At 46.1% G+C, this 6,794-nt stretch overlaps 1 pseudogene across 1 annotated transcript; it reads left to right on the forward strand.

Moving 5' to 3' along the window:
* The first annotated feature begins 689 nt into the window (after positions 1 to 689).
* LOC143508687 (thrombospondin type-1 domain-containing protein 4-like) lies at positions 690 to 6,339 on the forward strand (annotated as a pseudogene). Its single transcript, XR_013129418.1, has 7 exons — positions 690 to 813; positions 2,055 to 2,289; positions 2,479 to 2,931; positions 3,060 to 3,178; positions 4,192 to 4,421; positions 4,644 to 5,277; positions 5,567 to 6,339. The product of XR_013129418.1 is annotated as a thrombospondin type-1 domain-containing protein 4-like (transcript).
* Positions 6,340 to 6,794: the final 455 nt, after the last annotated feature.

The raw sequence follows: 6,794 nt of genomic DNA on the forward strand, positions 1-6,794 counted from the left end.
CTATCTGTCTCCTGAGTGTCCCTACCACCCATTTGGTCATGTGACTACAGTTTGCTACTACAGTTCTATAGTAGGTCCTCGTGGGGACCTATGGGAGGAGTAATATCATACACAACAAAAATGACAGTAGGACTGTCAGGTAAATGGTAGAATGGTAAATTGGCCAAATCCTGTGTAGGATACTGACACTAAGCACTGCTGTGTGTTTGGGAACAATTTCCTGCATTTGTTCTGCTCTAGACTGCTGGAGGCCAGCAGATACAGGACATTTCATATGTGGCAAACTAGACAGTATAGAGCAAATGAATATATTTTTTATTAGAAAACAACATTTTACTTTATTGTCTACTTTGTTGAGAACAAGGATTGATGATCCTTCAGCCAGTCCGTAACTGTAACTCCAGTAAAAGCTTTTTAAGTTGTATTGATATCTGCTGTGGATTGTTTAGTTTTGCCCGTTCCCATGACAGTCAAGGCACATTCCTCCCCCCATTCATCATCTGTTTAAAAGCCCCTCAGATGCCTAATGTCAGACTCACAATGTCTCTCTATCACTCTCCCTCTCCCCACCCTCACACGTGTGTGTGTGTGTGTGTATGACAGAATCCTGGATGTGATGAATTGTTGGATTCTGGGAAGACAATGGATCGATGTGTTGTGATGTGTGTGGAGGAGCCAACATGGCCTAGATGCTGGTCTCTGGCCTGTTCCAGCACGGCCTGACCAGAATGAGCTACCACAAATTTGTGGAGATCCCAGAGGGAGCCTCCAAGATCAACATGACCGAGATGGTCAGGAGCCAGAATTACCTTGGTGAGTTGGACTACATTCACACACAAACAATTATGTGCAGAAATTTTACGTTGTAATAAGCTACGCCTGTTTGGATTAAATATTTCAATCATTTACATTTTTTACACTTTTGTTCATTTTAAAAAGTTGTATTAGTTCATGACCTCCTGCTTGCAAAATTGGCAAGATTATTGAAAAGATAAAAGCATCCCATTTCTTTCAAGTCCATAAACGGGGTCATCATCACAGTAATGATTTCCAAACTCTTCAACTTAGACCCCCTAAAAACTGCTCTCTGCTCTCTCAAGACTGCAGTGTCAATGTTTGTGTGTGTGACAGAGTGAAACAGAAATTGGCTTCAGTGCTATTTTGGGAGTGACTAGAGGAATGTCAGTGTTTTACTGTTGGAGACATTGCTTTAATGAGAGCCACGCTGAGTTGTGGACATGTGTCAGAACAGCCTGGAACAGCCCCGTCGTCCCCCACTGGCCCCGGGGGCTTTTGTGCACATCAGCACCCCCTTGCCCACACTGCCAGTTGGCCTCTTTGATTACAGGGACTAATTTCCGGAGCCACATCCGGAGGCCCCAGAGATGTTTGAGGTGATGAGGCCCCGGGTGTGAGCTCCTGGGGAGAAGGCCAAAGTGGCCTTGTCTGGGCTGGGCAGAGCCACCATGTGGAACAGCAATGGCGGCAGGCGAATCACAGCAGTGTGGGGACTGTGATCAATGCAGTGTGTATGAGTGTGTATGAGAGAGAGAAGCAGTGGAACAGAAGCATCTGCAAGGTCATCACTGTAGTCGTTGAATTACATTGAATAATGTTTGGAAAATTCCAGACAATCCCCCAAACAGGCATTGCCTTTAATTCTCTCTACAGACTGAATAAGTCAAATGTTTTTTGAAGGTGGCTTGTAAACTGTCCCCCACTAGACTGTCCTTACTAGAAACCAGATAACCAAAACTCTTACACTGTGCAGCCCTTAATTTCCTCCTAAGACCTTTTTGGTGAACGTGTGCTGTGTCTAGAAGAAGAGGGAGTTCATTATGTGACTGACATAATTGTATCAACTGCAAATATTCTAATCCTTTTAAATTGAACTTCATTGCTTCTATATGACTATGTTTATGTCCCAGCAATGTGTACAAGTCTTTTGAATGCATGCGTGTGTGTGTGTGTGTGTGTGTGTGTGTGTGTGTGTGTGTGTGTGTGTTGTCCGTTAGCTTTGTGGAGCCATTCTGGACGTTCCATTGACTGACCAGGAAAGTACGAGGGAGGTGGGACCATGTTCACATATCGTCGGCCCAATGAAATTAGCAGCACTGCCGGGGAGTCCTTTCTGGCAGAGGGCCCAACCAATGAGATCCTGGATGTGTTTGTGAGTGGCAGGGACAATCCGTCCATACAGGAAGTGCATTTGCAGTGCTTCCCCCAACCTCAAGAGAACTCTGATAGCACAGCTGTAGTGTTGACTATGGCATTTGTCAAGATTGGATTGTATGTTAGTAACACAAAAAGGGTTCGATTCCCAGGATACACATGTACTGTAATATGGAAGCTGCTCTGAATAGGAGCATACTATAATTGTACAATTTTGGAGATATGAGATTGCAGATTGGAGATATGGATACGATTCTTGATCCAGGCTGTCTATGACGTTTTACCAAGCCCATTCAACGTGTTTAGCTGGGGATTGGAGGAGTCACCAGCCTGCAAGCTTTGCCTGAAGAGAGGAACCCTGGAACACATCCTCAGCTGCTGTCCAAAAGCCCTCGGCGAGGGGCACTACTGCTGGCGCCACGATCAAGTCCTGAAAGCCATTGCAAACACCATCAGCTGTGGAATTGTCCAGTGCAGGCGCCACTGCCAACCAAAGACCACCATCGCTTTTGTCCGGGCTGGAGAAAAACAAGTATCAGCTGTCAGGGCACCAGCGGCTGGCCTGTTATCAACAGCTCAAGACTGGGAGTTGAAATTTGACTTGGGGAAGCAACTGAAGTTCCCAGAAATAGTCGCAACTACAACACTGCAACCTGATATGCTGCTTCTCTCAAGGTCCTCAAAGCATATCGTTCTCCTAGAACTCACCGTACCCTGGGAGGACCGTATTGAGGAGGCCAATGAGAGGAAAAGGCCAAAGTATGCTGAGCTAGTGGAGGAGTGATGGAATAACAGGTGGCGAGCACAGTGTGTGCCCATTGAGGTGGGAGGCAGAGGATTTGCGGGCCAGTCGCTTTGCAAGACATATAACATATTGGGCATCACAGGGGCCAACAAACAAAGGGCCATCAAGGAGGCCACGTGGATAAGAAGAGGAGACCCGTGGGTGGGGTAGCGCTACATGGACACAACCTGGGGCCTGATCAACCCCGGCTGGGTCGCTTGGGTGAGAGTGTATGATGTTGAAAGACCCGAAACACTCTGTGACCCCAGGTAACATTACTGATGATGTGTCCAGGTTGCATCAGTAGATGTATGTTACAAGAGATTGAGTAGCAACCTTACCAAAACCTTATGCATTATATCTCTCCACCCCTAAAATCTTTTTGAAACCCCTACACATGAATGGATGTCTCTGCTATTTTACCATTTAGATTATCTACAAGCAACCTAATCCTGGAGTGCTCTATGAGTATATCCTGACTTCAGAGAATACCAGTGGTACTACCGGTGACTCAGAAAAGGTTGACCCATCTTAAACATTGCTTTCCCTAATCCTAATCTTAATCTCAGGTCAAAGACTAACTTTAACCTTTATCATGGCTCTGACCATAACTTTGAATGTCATACTAAAGAATTCCTACCTAGTGAAGGTTGTTACTCTGAGCCTGTACATATGGTACCGTTTGGATACAGCAGGACCCTGTTTTCTGTAGGGAACACTGTGAATGGAGGTGTGGGGTATGAGCAATATGGCAGAACATTTCAGAATGTGCATGAACAGGCAGGTGGGCACAGGTACCCCTCTCATATACCTGAGAATCAGGTACCTGCTGCTGCTCCACACGCACAGAAAATACAATTGGAAACTCCCCAAGACGACTGACTGCAGCACCACCTGTGGGAAGGGTCAGAACTGCATGGGCAGCCATGGCCTGGTGGTAGGGAACTGGTCTTGTGACCGGAGGGTTGTGGGTTTGATTCCCAGACCTGAGACTGAGGTGCCCTTGAGCAAGGCACCTAATCCCAACTGCTCCCCGGGCGCCGGGCTAGGGCTGCCCACCGCTCTGGGCATGTGTGCACCACAGTCCCCTAGTAATCACTGGTGTGTGGGTGTGTGGGTGTGTGTGTGTGTTTGTGTGTGTGTGTGTGTGTGTGTGTGTGTGTGTGTGTGTGGGTGTGTGTGTTAACTGCACAGATGGGTTAAAAGTGGAGGACAAATTTCGATTGCGGTGTAAAAAATCACAATTGACAAAATATGGCACATTTACATATGCCACTTTCTACAATCCACTTTCACAACTGCCTGTGATAGGGTCACCATATACCTGCATGCAGGCAGCAGCCATACTGTGTTTGGTTGTGTCTATCGAGCCACTCAAAAGCCTGTGTCAGACAGCCTATGTGACAGCACTGCCAAACCCAGCCCCCTAGGAGGAGCCCTGCAATATCCAGCCTTGTCCTGCCTTGTGAGGACTCTCTCTCCATCTCTCTATCTCTCTCTCTTACACACACACACACACACACACACACACACACACACACACACACACACACACACACACACACACACACACACAAAGTCCAGCCTTGAGATAACTCTCTCAGTGGACAGGCAAAACAGTGTTGTCGATATTCATCAGTAAGCAGTATCTGATGCCCTGGCTTCTTGTCTCCTTCTTCTTGGGCAGCTGGGATATTGGTGAGTGGTCCGAGTGCAGTAAACCTTGTGGTCTGGGCGTGCAGCACCGGCAGGTTCTGTGCCGGCAGACCTACGCCAACCGCACGCTCAACGTGCACACCTCCCGCTGCCGCCACCTGCCACGGCCCGAGAGCAGCAGTCCGTGCCAGCTGAAGATCTGCAGCGAATGGCAGCTCCATTCCGATTGGAGCCCTATGAGTGGCCACAGGTCGCCCTTCTTCTCCACGATTGGCCAGGGGAACGGGCCTTCTGAGCAGGAGGCCAATAAATGGGCAAAGGGGAGGGACTGCAGGGATAGCTGGTGCTCAGGGCTTAGGTGGTGAACACTTAGCTGGTTCTACACAGACTGGGCTGATCTGGTGGGTTCTGCCCAGAAGAACAAAAACTGTGATATGTAGAATCAACACCACCACCAGTAATAATGCTTGTCTACCCTGCTTCTCTCTCAGTGCTCAGCAGAGTGTAGGATTGGGGTGCGCAGTCGCAGTGTGGTCTGTCTCACAAACCACATTAGCACTCTGCCTCTAGAGGGTTGTGGGTCTGAGCGCCCCCCAGAGGTGCAGGTCTGCAACAGTGGACCCTGCGAGAGCCGGACTGAGTGGTTTGCTGGGCCATGGGGTCAGGTGAGCCCACAGGACATCACACAATCACAAATTCATTATAAAAAGTTATGTCTTGTATCACATAATAATGGACATTACTTAGTGAAATTTGTGACTGTGAGTAAGAATTATCTTGACATCTGAACTCTCAATGAAGTCTTTGTGATTTTGTGATTGACTTGTGATTGCTAAAATGATCCATGAGGGTTCTCACATCCACTGAATATATTATACTTGAGTGACATATTGAGCAACTCGTTTCAGTAATTGATGGGTCTTGCTTAATGGCCTTCACTGTCTGGATTCCAAGTGCTCTGCAGAGTGTGGCACAGGCAGCCAGCAGAGGGCAGTAGTGTGTTTGATGAGGTCAGACGAGGGATTCACAGTGGTGCCACCATATGAATGCTCCTCGCTGGACAAGCCACTCAGCCAGCAGAGCTGCCATACCAAGGCCTGTGGAGCCAAGTGGTACCACACTGACTGGAGCATGGTCAGTAACCTAGATTATCTGTTTGTCTGTTTGTCTGTCTGTCTCTCTTTCTCTCTTTGGTACTCTCGGTCAGTCGGTCTCTCTTGATTTTCTACTACTTATTTGAGTAACTATTTCCTGCGCTGCTTACTAGCCTACCTCAAGTTTTCCCCCTGCTTTATCTCTTCCTATCCGTTCTTTGTTTATTTTGGGAAGGGTTTTTGTTGTGAATTTTATTGTGAAAAGTGGAATCCTGTGGGCACTGTATTTTGAATAGTTGGATCCTGTGAGCGTTTTAAATAGTGGAAGCCTGTTCGCATTTTGTTTTATTTTGAGTTGTGGGATCCTGTGGCATTTTATTGTGAGTAGTGGAATCCTGTTACATTTTAGTTTGATTTGTGGTATCTTGTGGGCATTTAATTTTGTGTGCATTTTGTTTTTTGAATAATGCATTTATTCTTATCATAGTGTTGTGATTGTCCTTGTGCTGTGAGGAAGTATGTTCCTGAGCCCAGCTGATCTTTTGCAAGTGTGGATGTGCACTTAAATACGCTTTGAAATTGATTAAAACAACTTATGCAGAATTTGATTCATGACATAATTTTTTGCATTAAATAACTGACAGTAACTAAGTAACTTTTACTCAAATTACATTTAAAATGAAGTAATTTTGTACTTTTACTCGAGTACATTTTGAGATGGGTAATTTTACTTTTACTCTGAGTAGAATTTAGGCAAAGTAAAAGTACTTTTACTCAATTACAATTTTTCAGTACTCTTTCCACCTCTGCTGCAGACCCTACTGCTATCGGTTCCTCCACCAGGGGGAGCTGTAACAAGACACTACACAAAAGATCTGCAGTGATCTCAGCAGAGTATGGAAAGTAAGGAGCAGTGTGTTTCAGAAATAAAGGTGAGAAATAAAGGCAAATCCCATGGAAACAAAAGAAACATCTCTGAACTGGAGTCATGTGAGAACATTGCTGAATTGTCTAAAGCACCACCAATTTTGCCCAATGAAAGTGCCCTTTGAAACTCACGTTTAGAGAATGTTACAAATAAAAGTCAA

The sequence above is a fragment of the Brachyhypopomus gauderio genome, chromosome 2 (genome assembly GCF_052324685.1).
Source record: "Brachyhypopomus gauderio isolate BG-103 chromosome 2, BGAUD_0.2, whole genome shotgun sequence".
Lineage (NCBI taxonomy): Eukaryota > Metazoa > Chordata > Actinopteri > Gymnotiformes > Hypopomidae > Brachyhypopomus > Brachyhypopomus gauderio.